The sequence below is a fragment of the Triticum urartu genome, chromosome 2, assembly GCF_003073215.2.
Source record: "Triticum urartu cultivar G1812 chromosome 2, Tu2.1, whole genome shotgun sequence".
In the NCBI taxonomy this organism is placed as follows: domain Eukaryota; kingdom Viridiplantae; phylum Streptophyta; class Magnoliopsida; order Poales; family Poaceae; genus Triticum; species Triticum urartu.
This window is the reverse complement of record NC_053023.1, coordinates 646064157-646088180: the sequence shown is the minus strand read 5'-3', so window position 1 is coordinate 646088180 and position 24024 is coordinate 646064157.

Here is a 24024-nt window from a genome sequence, read left to right as displayed (position 1 = left end):
AAAATGTGGCAAGATTCCCTTAGGCTTGCCAACTTGTGGCTCTCATTTTGAAGAACTAATAACTTTTCCTAGCTTAGTTGTGGCAAAGTTAGTCATGAATTAAGTTCAACCATGGAGTCTTCTAGATTATACATGTGGCAGAATCTGGTGGATGATATCCAACGGCCAGTAGTGCTCGGATTTGCCATCTTTGTACCGTCGGATTGGGTTCATCCAACGACCAACTTTCAAAGTTTTTCACACACTATATAGGGGGTATAGATATAGATGTGCCGGTCCGTTGCAATGGATCCAAAGTATATCTATTTAGTGGAGTGCACTCTAAACACATTATCTATTTATTTTTCTCTAACCTTCCGTAGCCATGCAACCAAGCCACGTAAGCTTCATGGGTGCCCCCCACATCATATTATTCATACTACGTTGATTGAAAAAAAGATAAATCACCCAAAACAAGATCTTCCCGTTTTTTGTTCCTACGATGTTGTGTCGTGCACGTACCTACTAGTTGTATAGTGGTAGTACTAGTAATATAGTATTAGGAGTACAAACTTGGTACTAGTAGGAGTAGTACTAGTACGAAATGCTCCTACTCTATCAACGAGCCCCGTCTGACACCAAATTTCTTGGCTTCCGCGCTACAGCTAGATCTTCCCCTCGTTTCTGTTTTCCAACCCGGCGGCGGGCGGGGTGTTGGTTTGCTCAATGGCGGTCCCACATGAAAGTGAAAATGCTAGGCAACACGCCTTCCCTAAGCTATGTGTCATGCCGGACAGGCCGTGTTGTACTCCCGATTCCTGAGTGTGTGGGGTGCGACGCGAACGCGGCAGGCCTTTTCCTTTTACCAACAATGTGCCCGTGCATTGCGACGGATCCAAAGTAGTAGAATAGTAGTATTTGTTCACAAACTTGAAAGAAATCACTATTGTTTTGATATACTCCTAATATATTACTCCCTCCGTACCTAAATATTTGTCTTTTTTGAGATTTCAAATGGACTATCACATACGGATTATATAGACATATTCTAGTGTTTCTAGCAAGATGCCCGCGCGTTGCACGAAGTTGATGGAAAAGGTAAGCACAACTTATAAATTGACGGATGGAGTACTAGTTACAGTGATGCATATAATTAAGCAAAGGGATCGCACATGTTGGTATTGACTGGAACAAGAATGCAACAGCACAATAAGAATTAAGACCACGATGATGCAATCGCAGTGGTGGTTACAGAAGGCAAGAAGAAAGATGGATCCACGAACGTACGACCTCCTCCTCCTCAACTTAGTGCGCCGGGCCACCGACCGGCGGCTAAGGAGCGGCGGCTTTTGTGGCGAGGTCGAGGTGCTTCTCAGCAAAGGCATCCAAGGCTTACAGCCGGTTGAGGAAGGCCAACGTCATAGCGTCCTCACTGGCCTTGTAGATACCTATGTACATGATTTCCTCGTACACATGGATGTGTAGGTCGACGAATTCTTGCAGGGCGAGGCGCCTCGCGGCGAGCGCGACCTCCAGGTGGACATTCTTTGTGGCGTCGGCGGGTAGTCGCAGGGCCACTAGTGCTTGAAAGAGGTTCCGGCCATGGAGGCCGATTAGGGTGCAAGGCAATGAGGAGCCCAGGCGCGCGGGCTGGAGGAGTACGGCGATGTCATTCGCGAGCTTCTTGAGGACGGTGAACTTGTTGCTGGTGGCAACGATCATCTGGTCCAACTGAGAGTCATAGTTGGCGTCGACGGCGGCCATCCACTAGCCGGTCTCCAACACCGTCTGGAGATGATCCTCGGCGCCATGCCGCAGGCCGGCGTCGTGGACCATCTGGCGCAGCCGCTGGCTGCTCACGCGCATCGTCGCCATGGGTCTGGAGTGAGCTCTTTTGCGCTTAGTGTAGGTGCTTAGGCAAATGCTTAGGTGCGTACGATGTGGTAGATGCATTGGAATGGAGGGGCGCCTTTATATGAGGGCAATGAGGGCAAACTGCGTTGCATTCACATCGTGCAGCCTCTTTTCCCGGACCTCCTCCCATTACTTCCCTCATGCATTAATTAAAGGAGGATGCATTGGTCGTTCAACATATCGGGAACCGCTACTCCCTCCCTCATCTGCATTAAAGCCGTATCAGGAACTGCACCGCCCGCTGTCAAATCGAATACTCCCTCCGTCTAGGTGAGTATTAAGTCATCTTACAAAAACCAAATAGTAAACACATAGGCGTGGTGCATTAACTCTCACGTTGTTTCTTACTTTTTGACATAAATAGAGGAATCAACCAAGAAGAGATGTGGGGATTGTATGCTTTTAATGACTTGAGACTATTAAACATGACATGCAGTGGTCAGTTCGTTGCAGAAGAACAAATACAACCCACGTCAGCACACACGCATCTTATATAGCATCAAATCTAATGGCTATAAAAGATGAATGAGACCAAATTATATCTCATCTAGATGAGTTCTAGCAAAACTGTATTAATAATACTTAGTACTCCTGCGCCATGTATCATATATTAGTATCATGTAATAATTTATTTATTTATGAGGTATCCAGATGGCACTGCACCGCCAAGAAAAGAGGGTAACATCAAAATTATGGACTACTTTTTTGAGTATGTTGGTAAGGTCCGGTCATAGTCACTTGTTGAAATATCTAAAAAAACAAATACTCCCTCCGTCCGGAAATACTTGTCATCAAAATGGATAAAAGGAAATGTATCTAGACGTATTTTAGTTTTAGATACATCTCTTTTTATCCATTTTGATGACAAGTATTTTTGGACGGGGGGAGTAGAAAACAGAGTTTGTGATGATGGTATGCGTTCCATCCTGCAATATAGGCCGTCGGATTTATATCTAACGGATAGGAAAGAAACTATGGCAATTTTGCAAAATTATACCCACACGTCTCTCCACGTTCGCAAATAAGGCCTTCCCTCGTTCAACCTTTTCTCTCACAAGATAAACTACTCATACAAATGCATCTTGAGGTGTCCATAGAATCGAAGAGAGGGATGATGATGTGTGTGTGTGTGCGTGCGCGCGATCGATAAAGAGTGGCATCGAATTTGTGTGTGCCCACGTCAAAGATATAGAGGTGGCTGGCCTACTAGAACGTGAGATGGGACATGTGCAGTTTGTCTCTGTGGCATGGATACCTACCTGCAGCGCTCGACTATCGGTGTGTGGTGGGGGAAGAGGGAGGCCCAATTAACTATAGAGGTACAATGGCTGGTATATGTGTGGAGGAGGAGAGAGGCCTACCTCATGTATTAAGGAGATCGATCTGCCTCATGTATTAAGGGAGATCGATCGGCATCCATGCATATGTGCAGGAGAGGAATAAGGTTGGGAGAGAGACAGAGCTAGAGTGTTGGAGGGGGTGGTAGTGGAGTTGCTTCTAACAAAAGGTGGGATAGGCTTGCTAGACAAACGGAGGGCACGCCCGCAATATCAATAAGAGAGGAGATGGTTGCTTGTTGTCTGTGCATGTGCGTGTGAGAGACGGGTCAGGAGGCATGCACGAATGATGAGGGGGATGATGTGGCTGTGGTAAGCAGACATAACTACATAGGGAGATCAATCGCCCTTTGTTAGAGAAAGGAGAGACATAACTTGTGAGGTACATCGATCGATGGGGGGGTAGTTAAAGTCGATCTAGGTATATGTTGGGAGATCGATCGGTATACATGCATGTGTGTGTTAGAAGCAAATGAGGCACGAGGAGAAGGATAGAGAGAGAGGGATGCATGTAGGAGGTGGTACGAGAGGCATACTATATCGAGGGAGGAGGAGTGTGCGAGTATGAGAATGATGAAAAGAGTGGTGGGAGTGAGGCATGGACGGTGACAAGAGAAGAGGGGAAGCTTGTGTTTGTGCTGGGCACACCTGGCTAGAGAGGCATATCGATTGATCTATGCCGTAAAGGAGTTGGGGGCCTACACACACCGTGGGTGAACGACCTAAAGTGAAAAGATGAATTTGCGCGATGGAGCTAGAGAATGCTGAGGGAGGGTGAGAGGGATGCGGGCGTGTGCATGCACAAGAGAAAGTTAGCGCTAGCTACAAAGATAAGAGGGTTGTGTGGGTGTAAAAGACGAATAGATATCAAATATACTTCATTATAAAAAGCGAATTTGGATATTTGAAGAATTTATCATAGTGTTTCAAACCGACGCATGTGTGAATATATATAACGGTGATACACATGGTGTGGTTATGAACATGTTGTACTACATTTAATATATTTTATCTCTACTCTTATAAAAACCGGAGTTGTTGATGATGGTGTGCCTGCCATCCTGCATTATAGGCCGTCCGATTTATATCTGGCGGATAGCAAGGAAACTATGATGGTTGAAGTTGGCAACAATCATGATTGTAGATTCTTATTGAAATAGAGAAACGAATTCAAATTTAGTTCGAATTGCAGTGGTAGTATAGACATTTGGAATGCACTAAAACATTGGTATGAGTAGGTTACATGCATTATACAGCAAGCGAATTTTTTTAATCGGACATAACATGGATTCATACTCCCTCCTTCCATCTATATAGGGCGTAATGAGATTTTTAAGACCGCCTTTGACTATTGACAAGATTAATAGTACATGACATGCACAATGTGAAAATTATATCATTGAAAGAACCTTTCACAGACGAATTTAACGGTGTGCTTTGTGTAAGTTGCATGTCATATATCATTGCTCTAATATTTGGTCAAAGTTAGCATCGAAAAACGCATTAGGCCCTATATAGATGGAAGGAGGTAGTAGCTTTGAATAGCATTTGTATAGTAAAACAAGGCAAGACTCTCTTTGTGTGGTGTGAATAGTTTTATTTTTTTCATTTTCTTTTTGGTTGAGGGAAGTGTGAATTGATTTGGTACGTACAAGTACAATATTACTACACGTTAGGTTTGTCCCTAAAATTCAACCCGCGTCTTGTTATATCCCGAAAATTCAGATATCGTGCTCCCAAAACTGGCGCCTTCACAACCCGTGCCTTGCTATCTTGAAATTACAACACGCGCGAAAACTCCCTCCAACTGCCAAATCCCGACACGCGAAATCCCTCTTCTAACCCTGAGCCGAAAGGGCCGCTAGTTCAAATCGGTGGGGGTACTTTTGTAACACACCCTACATTTTGGACAAGCGCGTCCCTAAGTCATGCTTCACCCCCTCCCATCGCCCCCTTTTCGCCATTCGAAATCCCAGGCCGCCATAACCTCTCCGCTCCAGTTGCGAAACCCCACCCTCCTCCGTCCGCCACGTCACCGCTGCCTAGCCGGAGCCTCTTCCCCGACGACGTCGTCCACCACAACAGCTCGACGTCCCTCGTCCACCTCCCCGGATGAGGATCTGTCATCCATCTCGCCGTCCCGCCAGTTCAGCCGCCCCGTCCTCCACCTCCAAGGAGCTGCTCCGACGATCGCCTCATCTATCGCGGCTGCTCCATCCCCACAGCACCGCCTTAACCTGCTCCACCGGAACCGCAGCATCCTCACTGACTCCTCGGATGAAGCCGAGGCCTACTCGGCGCCACCAAAGAGGTTGTACACTCATCGCATCGCACCTTCTCCTTAACTCGACCTCCTGGCGCCGACGGTGCTCCATCCCGCACCCCCATGGAGCGGCTACCTTGAAGCCGGCGCCGCGGGTGACATCTCCACGGCGCCTCTCCCCCAGTGCGAGGCCCCTTCGGCGGCGGCGTCCATACCAGCCGGATCTGCTACTGCTGCTCCGGCTCTCGCTCGCTCGCTCGTGCTACTGCTGCTGCTCCGGCTCTCGCTCGCTCGCTCGTGCTACTGCTGCTGCTCCGGCTCTCGCTCGATCGCTCGCTCGCCCAACTGCTTCTGCTGCTCCCCACCTCGCTCATGCTGCTGCTCTGCTCCGATTAAGCCACACTTCAGTCGACTGAATCGACTTTTGGGTCAGTCGATTTTCAGGGGTTGGGGGGGCTCACCGGAGTTAAGGAAGAACCACCCGCAGCGGGGACGGGGGCTCGCCAGAGAGTTACCCCACTATCTATCTTAGGGTTCAGGGTGGGGGGCGGGGGGCCTAGAGGGCTGGCCGGGGTGGCGGTGGCGAGTTGTTTTAGGGCGGCGAGGCGGCGCTGGGGCCGGTGGTTCGGCCAGTGATGGCTGGTGGCTCCGGGAGGTGCAGGTTGAAGATGAACTGCAGGCCCTCCCTAAACTACATGTCAAGTGCCTCTTTGCTACCATTGCGTTCAGTTTCGACAGTAGCATTCAGATTCCATATTAAATTTCAGTTTCGACAGTTAAGTTCAGAGTCAACAGTTTTTACCTCATCTGTTGTAGTCAGGTGGTTTTTGGTGATGTTAATTTTACATCCATTTTACATCATCTATTCGAGATGCTATTAGAATCCCACTTGAGATTGACGATGTCTGTCTTATGCTGCTTCAGCCTTGATGTCTTACGGCTCACCGGAGCTGCTCCAACGACAGAACGATCCATCACAACAGAGCAGTGCCTTGGACGCCGTCTACAGATTCCTCAGATCTTCCTCCACACCTCCGACAGCCACCTCTGCCTCAACTGCTTCAGCGACCAACCCAATAATGCTGAGGTCGACATGGCTACGACAAAGAGGTTGTACACTTGTTGCATCACTTATTACTATACATTCACGTCGATCCATTAGGGCTATTTTGGTTCAACGGAAAAATGTCGATCCACTGGTTGTTACCATCACTCTAAATTTCTGCATGCTCTCCTTACATAATCTCACCATATTTTTTTGTATGCATGTCGGATATTGTACACAGTCATGCTAAACATGTAGAGAAAAAGAGAAGAGTTTTGCGCGGCTATACAATGTCATGCAGACATCGCTCCATGGTGGGTTCAATGGCAAACCCTCCCCACCCCTCTCCAGATTGTAATCCAGAGGAAGATATCTGTTCTGAGGCGGATTCAGACGCCGCTGACCACTCCTATTACCCCCAAGGTGTTTGCTCTACCTTGGCATGATGATGTTAGTCATATCATGCATATGTTGCCTTACAGTGCCTACTTTTGATATCATATATGCCATCTGCTTAGTTTAGACATGTTCTGTAATGCCACCTGTTTAGTTTCTATATCATATATGGGAATTATACAGTCTCATGTCTTTTAGCCAGCCATAATATATGTGAAATGTGCAATGCCATCCTGTTTAACCAGGCATCATATATTTGAATGATATCTTGCCCATCCTTTTCTTCATTACATTTCCATTTGTCGACAATGTTTGTACATTAAACTACTCTTCCTGTGAATCAGCCATTTGGGTGGGAGATGGAAAAATCTGGAGTGAAAACAAGGCCTTCAGAGCAGACAGTGCTACCTGTCGAAGCAGATCTCTTGTTGGGTCCCGATAGCTCCTCAGAGATGGATTCAGAGAAAGATGACCAGTCCTATTCCCCCACTGAGGTGTATGCTCTAACTTGGCACGGTTATACTGCTCATATCATGCATACGGTGTCTTGCATTGCATAGTTTAGACATCTTATACACAATATTCAACACCATGTTCTTAGTTCATACATCATATCGAATGCCCTCTGTTTAGCATATAAATCACATATGTGAATTAAATGATGCGATCATGATTACTTAGATAACATGTAGGTGAATTATGTGTCATGCGATGCAGTTTAGTTATTCATCATATCTTTGAATTATGTTATGCTATGCTATCCAGTTTAAATAGACATCATATATGTGAAATTATGTCATGCTATCCATTTTAGTTAAACAATATACATGTCAACTGTTTCACGCCCTCTTTTTTCCATACTATCTATTGCATCTGTCTCTCATACAATGTCTGTACATTCAACTATGTTTCCTGTTTATCAGCCATTTGAATTGGAGCGGGTGATGCCAGTATATAGCGGACTAAAAACACGATCTTCAAATAAAATAGTGCTACCTCTTGGTGGAGATAGCACCCCGGTTGTACATGCACAAGAACCAACCCTACCAAACATAACCCAAACTCTCGCAGATTGTCCCCCTACTACGATGGATAGAGAACCAGCTTCACCCAATCTAACCCCAACCCCAGCCGATAGTAACCCAGTTCCTGTTGACACAGCACCATCTCCACCACAGAGCTCCCAAACAAGAGCAGTTAGTAAGGCAACTCCAGTGCCCAAAGGGCTAGTAATATCACAGCGAACCCCAACTCCACCAGTTAGTACACCTATTCCTGCGGAGGAAGCACAACCAGCTAGTCGTAGTTTAGCATCTATCGCATTTGATGTTGTTAAATCGTATGTGCGTATTTTCCCATCTTGGAAATATTATACTGAGGATGAAGGAAAATGCCAGTTGCAGGTGTTTGTCCAGGAGTTATGTGTAAGTAATATTATTCATGGCAATTACTTTGCTTCGTCCCATACATCCTACCTCCATGATGGTTATAATACATCAAATTTTCCCATTTTTCTCTATAGAGAAGGACCGATTTGGAAACTCAGGATGAGGTAACCTGTGCTAATACCTGTGCTATCTTCAAGAATGCTTGGTGGCAGTATCGGAATTACCTGAAGAAAACGTACTTCACCGGCAAAGAAACTCATCAAATTCCCTTACGTTCTCCTGAGACACATTTACTGGACGATGACTGGGAACGCCTTGTTCTATACTGGTCCCGAACCAAGAATGTGGTAAGGTCTATGAGCTCATTTTCTATTTTAAGTATTATATTCTTGCGTCTTACTATACTCTATTCATGTAGAACAAGTGCCTAAACCTGAAGAACAACTGTTCTAATTTAAGATTCCATTGCTATCATAGTTCAAAAAAGCGCTAGGCGTTAATTGTGCGTTTTGCCACGCCTTGCGCTTTACTGACCAAAGCGCATGCTTATGCGCAGTTATGCGTAGTTATGCGCAATGCATTTTGCCAACGCCTAGAGCCTAGGCGCGCTTAAGCGCTCGCTTAGGCGCGCCTTTTTTAATTATGATTGCTTTTCTCTTGTATCACTGTATTTACTCATACAAACTTATTTTTAAATTGAAGGATCCAATCGAAACTCCAATGGCACAGCAGGTATGTTGACGCATGTTTCTTTAATAGGTTTGGTCTTATCAATAGCTCTGTTGATTTCAATTCCAATTGTGTATACAGTTGACTTTCATAGCATGCACATTACTAGCATCACAACAGAGCCAATAGTGTTGTTGTACATGTAGACCCGTGGTACCCATCTGAAATCTTGTTGTGCCGTGTAGTTTCCCGCGCTTTGTATTCTTTCACTGCTGCTTTGTCTTGAACTGATATGATTTGAACCATGTCTCTATTTTGATTTGGCAAGACAATGTAGTGACCATAGGACATAGATATATGTTTGTTTGATGCTTTTATTATGTACTAGTACTTGGCAATAGAAGACTTGGTAGTTTAATCCTGTCCACCTTACTAATGAATTGGTTCACCGAAATGAGTTTCATATACTAGTACATGCTAAACTTGTTATGTGTCTGCTTGTTTCTTCTTTTAGAATGATAACAGAATATTGGGGAAGAGTGCCTTATTAAGCAATGGTAAAGGAAGTAATGCAGATAAGGTTCAGGATAGTGACACATCCTTGTTGGTCTCCAACAAAGCTGATAAAACAGCTAAGGAAGACTATCTTGAAGACAGCGAGACAACTCCAAAGTCCTGTCTTGGTTTAGTGTTCGAGTTACTGGCCACTACCGCTTGCACAAGCTATTCAAACTCACTGTCTGAATCAGTTTGGTTTCTTGAGTCTCAACTACAAGCTGAAAGACATCGATCAGCTGTGCTGCGATAAGAAGTGGAAGGACTACGGAAGTCCCTGGAGCATTCAGATGCATACTTTCTGGTGCAACAGCAAGCGTTGGAGGATTTTAGCGCCAAACAGGACAAAGCTAATCAGCTTGCTAAGCTTATTGCCAGCATGGTGGATACCCAGGATAATGTTTCTTGAGCTCTTCTGAAGTTGTTTCAGTTATGCTCTTGTTTTGCTGCCGCGTTTATTTGCACTGGTGGCCAATTTTGACGGCCAGTGTATGTAATGTGCTGCTTTGTTCCCTATATTTGCACTGGTGGCGAACTTTGATGCCCAGTGGATGTAATCTGTGTAATAGCGGTAATAGGCTAGCGTTAAATGCTTGCTTATTTATTTCCTTATTGTCTTGTTTAGTTGTTTGCTTGTAGTCACTGCAGTTCTTTTTCTGTTTTTTTCTAGTGGCCACAATAGCCTATTTTTGGTAACTAGGCCAAAATAATCATGGCAACACACGGACTGTTGTAACCATGGGCCTCCTGCAGGCCGTATGATCCATGGGCCTTCGTCCGGCCGTATGGTCCATCGGCCTTCTATATGGGCCTTAGGGTCCATGGGCCTTCTATGAGCCGTAGGGCCCATGGGCCTTCTACGGACCGTACTATCCATGGGCCTCATACGGGCCATAGGATCCATGGGCCTTCTATGGGGCGTATCATCACTTCGCCAATCATGGGCCATACTATTTGTGGACCATAACGGGCCGTTAATAGGCCGTATTTGATAACTCTATGAAAACAGCCCAACAGGTTTTTTATGACATGAAAACGGCCCAACGTATTAACGGTCCGCAAACGGGCCGACTATAACGACGGGCTGAATCTGGCCCACAAGCAGAAAATGACAGTAACGGGCCGTATGTAACCGAATGCTGCAAATGAGCCCAAGAATCAATGGGCCCTGAGAAGGCCAAAAGATAACTTGGGCTGGAAACGACCCAATGGAATAACGGGCCGTTAATGGGTATAAAGTGATACACTGTTCATTACGGGCCAGTTTCACCACGGGCCGTTAATGGGCCAAGAGTTACAAAGGTCCTCATATGGGCCGGAAGAAGTCATGGGCCACACATGGGCCGGAAGTTAAAACGGGCTGAATCATATTGGACGGCCCAGATGACGCTACTGGGCCTAATTCGGATAGGGCGTAACGGGCCCTGGGTTAGCGGGCTGTAAATGGGCTATATGCGAAAAGGCCATTAACAGGCTTTCCGTGGGCCGGCCCGCCACCTTTTGACCAAGTCAAACGGGCCGGCCTTTTCACAGGAATGGGCCTCTGTTGGGCCGTGCCATGTGTCGCCGTATCATAGGCGCCTTCGGTCCAATGAGCGGATGACATATGTCCCAACGGTGAGCCGACACGTGTTTCCTCCAGCCAATGATGATTTTACACGTGGAAAATCCCCATTGGTCGATGCTGTTAACGGGTTATCGGATCCAAAACCCAACCCGATAGCTTAACGGCATTCCGTTACGGTGGATGCCACGTGTCGGTCACCCTTGATGAAAGCACTTCTGTGACGCGCGATTTATCGTTATGGAAGTGGACACGTCCGTGATGATAATTTTGGTAATGTCATGGAACACTTCTACGACAGCACAGGTATGACTATCTTGATTCTATCATAAAATCGTCATGGATGTACATGCATGACAAAAAACCCAACCTACTGTGACAAACACGTATCATCACGGAAGTGTATTTTTTGTAGTGTTAGTGGAGGTCGGGGACGAGCGATGGTCTTTTCCTACCAATATATCTCCCTAGGAGCATGCACGTAGTACTTTGTTTCGATAACTAATAGATTTTTGCAATAAGTATGTGAGTTCTTTATGACTAATGTTGAGTCGTGGATTATACGTACTCTCACCCTTCCACCATTGCTATCCTCTCTAGTACCGCGCAACTTTCGCCGCTACCATAAACCCACCATATACCTTCCTCAAAACAGCCACCATACCTACCTACCATGGCATTTCCATAGCCATTCCAAGATATATTGCCATGCAACTTTCCACTGTTCCATTATTATGACATGCTCCATCATTGTCATATTGCTTTGCATGATCATGTAGTTGACATTGTATTTGTGGCAAAGCCACCGTTCATAATTCGTCCATACATGTCACTCTTGAGTCATTGCACATCCCGGTACACCGCCGGAGGCCTTCATATAGAGTCATATTTTGTTCTAAGTATCAAGTTTTAAGTAAATAAAAATGTGATGATCATCATTATTAGAGCATTGTCCCGGCGAGGAAAGGATGATGGAGACTATGATTCCCCCATAAGTCGGGATGAGACTCCGGACGAAAAAAAGAAAAAAAGAGGCCATAAAAAAGAGAAAAGGCCCAAATAAAAAAATAAAAAAATATGAGAGAAAAAGAGAGAAGGGACAATGCTACTATCCTTTTACCACACTTGTGCTTCAAAGTAGCACCATGATCTTCATGATAGAGAGTCTCATATGTTGTCACTTTCATATACTAGTGGGAATCTTTCATTATAGAACTTGGCTTGTATATTCCAATGATGGGCTTCCTCAAAATGCCCTAGGTCTTCGTGAGCAAGCGAGTTGGATGCAAACCCACTAGTTTATTTTGTTGAGCTTTCATACATTTATAGCTCTAGTGCATCCGTTGCATGGCAATCCCTACTCACTCACATTGATATCTATTGATGGGCATCTACATAGCCCGTTGATACGCCTAGTCGATGTGAGACTATCTTCTCCTTTTTGTCTTCTCCACAACCACCATTCTATTCCACCTATAGTGTTATGTCCATGGCTCACGCTCATGTATTGCATGAAGATTGAAAAAGTTTGAGAACATCAAAAGTATGAAACAATTGCTTGGCTTGTCATCGGGGTTGTGCATGATTTGAATATGTTGTGTGGTGAAGATGGAGCATAGCCAGACTATATGATTTTTTAGGGATACCTTTCTTTGGCCATGTTATTTTGAGAAGACATAATTGCTTTGTTAGTATGCTTGAAGTATTATTATTTTTATGTCAATATTAAACTTTTGTCTTGAATCTTATGGATCTGAATATTCTTGCCACAATAAAGAGAACTACATGGATAAATATGTTAGGTAGCATTCTACATCAAAAATTCTGTTTTTATCGTTTACCTACTCGAGGACGAGCAGGAATTAAGCTAGGGATGCTGATAGTCTCCAATGTATCTATAATTTTTGATTGTTCCATGCTACTATATTATCAACCTTGGATGTTTTATATGCATTTATATGCTATTTTATATGATTTTTGGGACTAACCTATTAACCTAGAGCCCAGTGCTAGTTTCTGTTTTTTTTCTTGTTTTAGAGTATCGTAGAAAAGGAAAATCAAACGGAGTCCAATTGACCTGAAACTTCATGGAACTTATTTTTGGAACAGAAGCAATCCAGAAGACTTGGGATCTACGTAAGGGAAGCAACGAGGAAGACACGAGGCAGGGGGGCGTGCCCACCCCCTGGGCGCGCCCTCCACCCTCGTGGGCCCCTCGTGGCTCCCCTGACGTACTTCTTCTGCCAATATATATATCCATATACCCTAAAACTATCGAGGAGCACAATAGATCAGGAGTTCCACCGCTACAAGCCTTCATAGCCACCGAAAACCAATCTAGACCCGTTCCGGCACCCTGCCGGAGGGGGCAATCCCTCTCCGGTGGCCATCTTCATCATCCCGACGCTCTCCATGACAAGGAGGGAGTAGTTCTCCCTCGGGGCTGAGGGTATGTACCAGTAGCTATGTGTTTGATCTCTCTCTCTCTCGTGTTCTTGAGGTGATACGATCTTGATGTATCGTGAGCTTTGCTATTATATTTGGATCCTATGATGTTTCTCCCCCTCTACTCTCCTGTAATGGATAGAGTTTTCCCTTTGAAGTTAGCTTATCGAATTGAGTCTTTAAGGATTTGAGAACACTTGATGTATGTCTTGCGTGGGATACCTGTGGTGACAATGGGGTATTCTATTGATCCACTTGATGTATGTTTTGGTGATCAACTTGCAGGTTCCGTGACCTTGGGAATCTATGCATAGGGGTTGGCACACGTTTTTGTCTTGACTCTCCGGTAGAATCTTTGGGGCACTCTTTGAAGTTCTATGTGTTGGTTGAATAGATGAATCTGAGATTGTGTGATGCATATCGTATAATCATACCCACGGATACTTGAGGTGACATTGGAGTATCTAGGTGACATTAGGGTTTTGGTTGATTTGTGTCTTAAGGTGTTATTCTAGTACGAACTCTAGGGTTGTTTGTGACACTTATAGGCATTGTTCAAGATATCTTCCGATATGCCGATAAATCAGCCGATTTATCGCTTACTGCTGTCTGACCGATAAGATAAATCGGCCGATAAATCAGCCGATATGACGATAAATCGGCCAATATGACGATAAAATGGCCGATTTACCTCTTATCATGGGTCGACCGATAAGTTCCCGATAAGCGATATCCCCAACATTGCTTATAGGAATAGCCCAACGGATTGATTGGAAAGCATAACTTTGAGGTGGTTTCGTACCCTACCATAATCTCTTCGTTTGTTCTCCCCTATTAGTGGCTTTGGAGTGACTCTTTGTTGCATTTTGAGGGATAGTTATGTTATGCAATTATGTTATTATTGTTGAGAGGACTTGCACTAGTGAAAGTATGAACCCTAGGCCTTGTTTCAACGCATTGCAATACCGCTTGTGCTCACTTTTATCATTAGTTACCTTGTTGTTTTTATATTTTCAGATTACAAAAACCATTATCTATCATCCATATACCACTTGTATCACCATCTCTTCGCCGAACTAGTGCACCTATACAATTTACCATTGTATTGGGTGTGTTGGGGACACAAGAGACTCTTTGTTATTTGGTTGCAGGGTTGCTTGAGAGAGACCATCTTCATCCTACGCCTCCTACGGATTGATAAACCTTAGGTCATCCACTTGAGGGAAATTTGCTACTGTCCTACAAACCTCTGCACTTGGAGGCCCAACAATGTCTACAAGAAGGTTGTGTAGTAGACATCAGACCGCCAGATCTTGGAGGAGCACCTATTCTTCGAGGCCACCGTCGACACCGCCGCGCAGTTGTCTACTTTAAAATATAGTTCGTGATGTTTTCTTGAGGCCACCACTAGTGCCTTCTAGTGATTTGTCCTCTGTAATGTTAATATGCAATCTGATGTTCAGTTAACAGTTTGGTCCTCTGAAATGTAATGTTCAGTTAACACTTTGGTCCAACAATTGCTACATTTCGTAATACTATTCTCAAGCATTCTTTGTTTTGTTAACTGTCTTATCTTCTCATACATGTTTCTATTCTGCAATGTTGTGCTCAGTTAACTATTTTGGTTCACTTGGTTTGCTGTCCATTTAATTGTTTGGCTCAGTTCTGCAATTTGATTTTCATTTGTTGTGGGTACAATTTTGTATTGTTATGCATGTGACACCAATCGAATTTGGCTGTACTCAATACATATTCTATTGATAGTATGGCAACTCTCAGTTAACCTGATCAAGATCTTCCTTATGTGTGTTGCAGGGAAACAATGGGAGACACTACGGTTTACCATCGAGGTTTGTTCAAGCAGGGTCCTTTGGCTAATATCACATTATTGTGCAGTTGCAGGAATCATTCTAATATTTAGGTTTCTTACAATTTGGTCTTGCACATGTAGGTCCTGCTGTCAGAGGCTTAGACCCACTGTTCGACCCATTTTGCATATGGGGAAATGAGATGTCCATGAATATCAGTCAAGTCAAGAAACTCAGAAAGATTGTTAGGATGAAGAAACTTGCGACGAAGAACAGCAAGATCTTTGTTTGCACAATGAAGAAGACATCAGTCAACTATAGGATGGTGCCAACTCTTTTACCTTGTTTTTACCCCTTGCGCCACTTCAAAATTTACAACAGCGATTTATGCATAGCTTTGTTTTCAGTACTTTTCAAAGAAGTTCACCGATGATTACCTCTCAAACCACCTGCATGGTCAAGAGGCGAGGAAGGTATTCATTCAACACCCACGGTACAATATTGAACTCTTGCTGAAGAGGATGAAGGTTGGGCGGGCAATTATCCATAGCCACTGGCCTAAAGTTGCAAGGACATTCAACATCACGGAAGGCTCAATATTTTCCTTCCGCTTCTGTGGTTTCCCAGATGAGATTCATCTGTCTATTTTACCGTGTATGATGGTACTTTCCAAAGGTTTTTGATGCTGCATGTGAAACTTGGTGCTGTTGTGTAATGGCGTAATTGAGTGCCGAAGCTATCTGATGTAATTCAATTATGAAATCCTGGTTGCTTTTATACGGATATGAAATATCTGGCATGTTTTATAAGAAATATTAGTTTGATTAGTACATGGATTATCAATAATAGGCTAATTACCCTGCTTATTGGGGTTTTCTATTGCAAACGGTTACTCAGACAACACCGTGGGTGATGAACTCAAACAACCCGCACGGTTTCTAGAAAGTAGGCGGTTCGATCAACTAACAATCACACACGGCTTCCGGCAATGAACTGTTTGCGTTAGGCCACCTTGCACAAACGTTTCCACACAAAGAACTGTGTGTGATGTACATACCTACGGAAATGATTTTCTAGGATTCACCGTGTGGGATGTACATACTTACGGAAATGATTTCTAGGATTCAGCGTGTGGGATGTACATACCTACGGAAATGATTTCTGGATTCATCGTGTGGGATGTACATACCTACGGAAATGATTTCTGGGATTCACCGTGTGGGATGTACATACCTACGGAAATGATTTCTGGGATTCACCGTGTGGGATGTACATACCTACGGAAATGATTTCTGGGATTCACCGTGTGGGATGTACATACCTACGGAAATGATTTCTGGGATTCACCGTGTGGGATGTACATACCTACGGAAATGATTTCTGGGATTCACCGTGTGGGATGTACATACCTACGGAAATGATTTCTGGGATTCACCGTGTGGGATGTACATACCTACGGAAATGATTTCTGGGATTCACCGTGTGGGATGTACATACCTACGTAAGTGATTGGGTTTCCATGCCTCGCCCGATCGCACACGACCCGAGCCCGGGTCCCACGAGGGCCTATCCCCGACGATTTCTGGGTCGTGTGGGAAGGACCCCTCTATCGCCCACACTCACTTGGCGACGGTTCCAAATGCCGTCGCAGAAAGGGGTTTTAAACCGTTTGTTTAGGACGTCGCTGTACCTTGCACAAATGTTTCCACACAAAGAACTGTGTGGGATGTACATACCTACAGAAATGATTTTCTGGGATGCACCGTGTGGGATGTACTGATACGTCTCCAACGTATCTATAATTTTTTATTGCTCCATGCTATATTATCTACTGTTTTGGACATTATTGGGCTTTATTATCCACTTTTATATTATTTTGGGACTAACCTATTAACCGGAGGCCCAACCCAGAATTGCTGGTTTTTTACCTATTTTAGGGTTTCGAAGAAAAGGAATATCAAACGGAGTCCAAATGGAATGAAACCTTCGGAAACGTGATTTTCTCACCGAACATGATCCAGGAGACTTGGACCCTACATCAAGAAATAAAGGAGGAAGCCACGAGGTAGGAGGGCGCGCCTACCCCCCCAGGCACGCCCTCCACCCCCGTGGGCCCCCTGTTGCTCCACCGACGTACTCCTTCCTCCTATATATACCTACGTACCCCCAAATGATCAGATATAGAGCCAAAACCCTAATTCCACCGCCGTAACTTCCTGTATCCACGAGATCCCATCTTGGGGCCTGTTCCGGAGCTCCGCCGGAGGGGGTATCCATCATGGAGGGCTTCTACATCAACACCATAGCCTCTCCGATGAAGTGTGAGTAGTTTACCTCAGACCTTCGGGTCCATAGTTATTAGCTAGATGGCTTATTCTCTCTTTTTTGATCTCAATACAATGTTCTACCCCTCTCTTGTGGAGATCTATTCGATGTAATCTTCTTTTTGCGGTGTGTTTGTTAAGACCGATGAATTGTGGGTTTATGATCAAGATTATCTATGAACAATATTTGAATCTTCTCTGAATTCTTTTATGTATGATTGGTTATCTTTGCAAGTCTCCTCGAATTATCAGTTTGGTTTGGCCTACTAGATTGATCTTTATTGCAATGGGAGAAGTGCTTAGCTTTGGGTTCAATCTTGCGGTGTCCTTTCCCAGTGACAGTAGGGGCAGCAAGGCACGTATTGTATTTTTGCCATCGAGGATAACAAGATGGGGTTTTATCATATTGCATTAATTTATCCCTCTTCATCATGTCATCTTGCTTAAGGTGTTACTCTGTTTTCATGAACTTAGTACTCTAGATGCATGCTGGATAGCGGTCGATGAGTGGAGTAATAGTAGTAGATGCAGGCAGGAGTCAGTCTACTTGTCTTGGACGTGATGCCTATATACATGATCATACCTAGATATTCTCATAACTATGCTCAATTCTGTCAATTGCTCAACAGTAATTCGTTCACCCACCGTAAAATACTCATGCTCTTGAGAGAAGCCACTAGTGAAACCTATGGCCCTCAGGTCTATCTTCATCATATTAATCTTCCAATACTTAGTTATTTCCTTTTTTACTTTGCTTTTATTTTACTTTGCATCTTTACCACAAAAATACCAAAAATATTATCTTATCATATCTATCAGATCTCACTCTCGTCAGTGACCTTGAAGGGATTGACAACCCCTTATCGCGTTGGTTGCGATGAGTTATTTGTTTTGTGCAGGTACTAGGGACTTGCGTGCAGCCTCCTACTGGATTGATACCTTGAAATACTTAAGCTACTTTGCTGCATATCCTTTCCTCTTCGGGGAAATCCAACGCAATGCTCAAGAGGTAGCAAGAAGAATTTCTGGCGCCGTTGCCAGGGAAGTTCGCGCAAGTCAAGATTTAACTCCCGACAACGAGCCATTTCTGGCGCTGTTGCCCAGGAGTCTACGCAAAAGTCAACATACCAAGTACCCATCACAACCCTTATCTCCTGCATTACATTATTTTCCATTTGCCTCTCGTTTTCCTCTCCCCCCACTTCACCCTTGCCGTTTTATTCGCCATCTCTCTCTCTCTATCCTCCCTCTCTTTCTCCATTTGCCTCTCTTTGCCCATTGCACTTTCTGCCGTTATTTCTGAAATTGGGGAAACTATTGTCGATATGGACAATAATATCATGAAAACTTCTGATGCTCCTGCTGAAGAACCCCCTATCTTACATACAAAAAATTCCGTATTGGTAGCGGTAATATTATTGGAAAAGGAGTTATCCAAGATTTCTTTACTTGTGTCAGTGCTTTACCTTCTATGGGTAGTTCTATCCTTCATAGAACCAGTAGTCTTGCAGACGCTATTGCCATGCTTATAGTTGAACTAGAAAGGCAATTTATGCACATGCACCCTTGCATACAAAGGAATTTCCTAGAATTTTCTAATATTGAGCATTCTTCTGTCAAGCGTGCCGCTACTATATTTTTGGCTCATGAAGTCAGATTTATAATAAGAGAGGCCCAAGAAATCTTTGCACATTATAGGGTGGACGCTGGCCGTCCTCCCATAGAAACTATCCTATTTGATCAAGAGGAAATAATGCGTTTTCAATCTCTAGATTATGTTGCTTTTAATGAAAACCTTAGAAAAAAGGTTACCACCAATGTTCTAATTGATAGACTTTCTGAACTTAATAATGATCTTGCTATTCGAAATAATGGGCTAGGATACTCTCTTGAGTATAGGCTCACAAAGTTCTGTGAAAAGAATGCTTATAATGATGAATTGGTTGTGCAATACGAAGGGCCGAAGGAGGAACCTATACCTCCTAAAGTTGATCTTGGGGACTTTTGTCCCATTAAATTTAGCCATTTTGATTATTTTTGCTTGCCTCAAAGAAAACTTGCTGCCGAACGTAGAGAATATGAAATGATTTTTAATGATCTATCTTACTATTATGGCAATACCTAGATCTATCCTTGCTTTTTATGCCTAGCTAGGGGCGTTAAACGATAGCGCTTGTTGGGAGGCAACCCAATTTTATTTTTATTCCTTGCTTTTTGCTCCTGTTTAGTAATAAATAATTTACCTAGCCTATTTTTGTTGTTGTGTTTTTTGTGTTTAATTAGTGTTTGTGCCAAGTAAAACCGTTGGGAAGACTTGGGGAAAGTTTTGATATCTTGCTGTAAAAAACAGAAACTTTAGCGCTCACGCGAACTGCTGCCATTTTTATTTGAAAAGTGCTATTTACTTAATTATTTTTGCAGAGGATTAATAGATAAATTCCTCACGTACAGCAATTTATTTTAGAATTTTTGGGGTTCCAGATCTTGTGCTAGCTACAGATTACTACAGACTGTTCTATTTTTGACAGATTCTATTTTTCGTGTGTTGTTTGCTTATTTTGATGAATCTATGGCTAGTAAAATAGTTTATAAACCATAGAGAAGTTGGAATACAGTAGGTTTAACACCAATATAAATAAAGAATGAGTTCATAACAGTACCTTGAAGTGGTCTTTTGTTTTCTTTCGCTAACGGAGCTCATGAGATTTTCTACTTTGAGTTTTGTGTTGTGAAGTTTTCAAGTTTTGGGTAAAGATTTGATGGATTATGGAACAAGGAGTGGCAAGAGACTAAGCTTGGGGATGCTCATGGCACCCCCAAGATAATCTAATGACACTTAAAAGCCAAAGCTTGGGGATGCCCCGGAAGGCATCCCCTCTTTCGTCCACTTCTATCGGTAACTTTACTTGGAGCTATATTTTTATTCACCACATGATATGTGTTTTGCTTGGAGCGTCTTGTATGATTTGAGTCTTTGCTTTTTAGTTTACCACAATCATCCTTGCTGTACACACCTTTTGATAGAGCCATACATGATTTGGAATTTGTTAGAATACTCTATGTACTTCGCTTATATCTTTTGAGTTATATAGTTTTGCTCTAGTACTTCACTTATATCTTTTAGAGCACGGTGGTGGATTTGTTTTATAGAAACTATTGATCTCTCATGCTTCACTTAGATTATTTTGAGAGTCTTAAATAGCATGGTAATTTGCTTAAATAATCCTAATATGCTAGGTATTCAAGATTAGTAAAAAAATTCTTATGAGTGTTTTGAATACTAAGAGAAGTTTGATGCTTGATGATTGTCTTGAGATATGGAGGTAATAATATCAAAGTCGTGCTAGTTGAGTAGTTGTGAATTTGAGAAATGCTTGTGTTGAATTTTGCAAGTCCCGTAGCATGCACGTATGGTAAACTTTATGTAACAAATTTGAAACATGAGGTGTTCTTTGATTGTCCACCTTATGAGTGGCGGTCGGGGACGAGCGATGGTCTTTTCCTACCAATCTATCCCCCTAGGAGCATGCGCGTAGTGCTTGGTTTTTGATGACTTGTAGATTTTTGCAATAAGTATGTGAGTTCTTTATGACTAATTTTGAGTCCATGGATTATACGCACTCTCACCCTTCCATCATTGCTAGCCTCTTCGGTACCGTGCATTGCCCTTTCTCACATTGAGAGCTGGTGCAAACTTCGCTGGTGCATCCAAACCCCGTGATATGATACGCTCTTTCACACATAAAACTCCTTATATATTCCTCAAAACAGCCACCATACCTACCTATTATGGCATTTCCATAGCCATTCCAAGATATATTGCCATGCAACTTTCCCCCATTCCGTTTATCATGACACATTCATCATTGTCATATAGCTTAGCATGATCATGTAGTTGACATAGTATTTGTGGCAAAGCCACCATTCATAATTCTTTCATACATGTCACTCTTGATTCATTGCATATCCCGGTACACCGCCGGAGGCATTCATATAGAGTCATCTTTTGTTCTAGCATCGAGATGTAATCATTGAGTTGTAAATAAATAGAAGTGTGATGGTCATCATTTTCTAGAGCATTGCCCCAAGTGAGGAATGTAAAAAAAGAGAAAGGCCATAAAAAAGAGAGAAGGCCCAAAAAAAGAGAGAAGGGACAATGCTACTATCCTTTGCCACACTTGTGCTTCAAAGTAGCACCATAATCTTCATGATAGAGAGTCTTTTGTTTTGTCACTTTCATATACTAGTGGGAATTTTTCATTATAGAACTTGGCTTGTATATTCCAACAATGGGCCTCCTCAAGTGCCCTAGGTCTTCGTGAGCAAGCAAGTTGGATGCACAGCCACTTAGTTTCTTTTGTTGAGCTTTCATACATTTATAGCTCTAGTGCATCCATTGCATGGTAATCCCTACTCCTTGCATTAACATCAATCGATGGGCATCTCCATAGCCCATTGATTAGCCTCGTTGATGTGAGACTTTCTCCTTTTTGTCTTCTCCACATAACCCCCATCATCATATTCTATTCCACCCATAGTGCTATGTCCATGGCTCGCGCTCATATATTGCGTGAAAGTTTATAGGTTTGAGATTACTAAAGTATGAAACAATTGCTTGGCTTGTCATCGGGGTTGTGCATGATGAGAGCATTCTTGTGTGACGAAAATGGAGCATGACTAAACTATATGATTTTGTAGGGATGAACTTTCTTTGGCCATGTTATTTTGAGAAGACATAATTGCTTAGTTATTATGCTTGAAGTATTATTATTTTTATGTCAATATGAACTTTTATCTTGAATCTTTCAGATCTGAATATTCATGCCACAATTAAGAAGAATTACATTAAAATTATGCCTAGTAGCATTCCACATCAAAAATTCTGTTTTTATCATTTACCTACTCGAGGACGAGCAGGTATTAAGCTTGGGGATGCTTGATACGTCTCCAACGTATCTATAATTTTTGATTGCTCCATGCTATATTATCTACTCTTTCGGACACTATTGGGATTTATTATCCACTTTTATATTATTTTGGGACTAACCTATTAACCGGAGGCCCAGCCCAAAATTGCTGGGGTTTTTTTTTCCTATTTTAGGGTTTCGGAGAAAAGGAATATCAAACGGAGTCCAAACGGAATGAAACCTTCGGGAACGTGATTTTCTCACCGAACATGATCCAGGAGACTTGGACCCTACGTCAAGAAATTAAGGAGGAAGCCACGAGGTAGGGGGCGCACCTACCCCCCAGGCGCGCCCTCCACCCTCGTGGGCCCCCTGTTGCTCCACCGACGTACTCCTTCCTCCTATATATACCTACGTACCCCCAAACGATTAGATACGGAGCCAAAACCCTAATTCCACCGCCGCAACTTCCTGTATCCACGAGATCCCATCTTTGGGCCTGTTCCGGAGCTCCGCCGGAGGGGGTATCCATCACGGAGGGCTTCTACATCAACACCATAGCCTCTCGGATGAAGTGTGAGTAGTTTACCTCAGACCTTCGGGTCCATAGTTATTAGCTAGATGGCTTCTTCTCTCTCTTTGGGTCTCAATACAATGTTCTCCCCCTCTCTTGTGGAGATCTATTCGATGTAATCTTCTTTTTGCGGTGTGTTTGTTGAGACCGGTGAATTGTGGGTTTATGATCAAGATTATCTATGAACAATATTTGAATCTTCTCTGAATTCTTTTATGTATGATTGGTTATCTTTGCAAGTCTCTTCGAATTATTAGTTTGGTTTCGCCTACTAGATTGATCTTTCTTGCAATGGGAGAAGTGCTTAGCTTTGGGTTCAATCTTGCGGTGTCCTTTCCCAGTGACAGTAGGGGCAGCAAGGCACGTATTGTATTGTTGCCATCGAGGATAACAAGATGGTTTTTTTACCATATTGCATGAATTTATCCCTCTACATCATGTCATCTTGCTTAAGGCGTTACTCTGTTTTCATAAACTTAATACTCTAGATGCATGCTGGATAGCAGTCGATGAGTGGAGTAATAGTAGTAGATGCAGGCAGGAGTCGGTCTACTTATCTTGGACGTGATGGCTATATACATGATCATACCTAGATATTCTTATAACTATGCTCAATTTTGTCAATTGCTCAACAGTAATTCGTTCACCCACCGTAAAATACTTATGCTCTTGAGAGAAGCCACTAGTGAAACCTATGGCCCTCGGGTCTATCTTCATCATATTAATCTTCCAATACTTAGTTATTTCCTTTGTTTTTTACTTTGCTTTTATTTTACTTTGCATCTTTACCACAAAAATACCAAAAATATTATCTTATCATATCTATCAAATCTCACTCTCGTAAGTGATCGTGAAG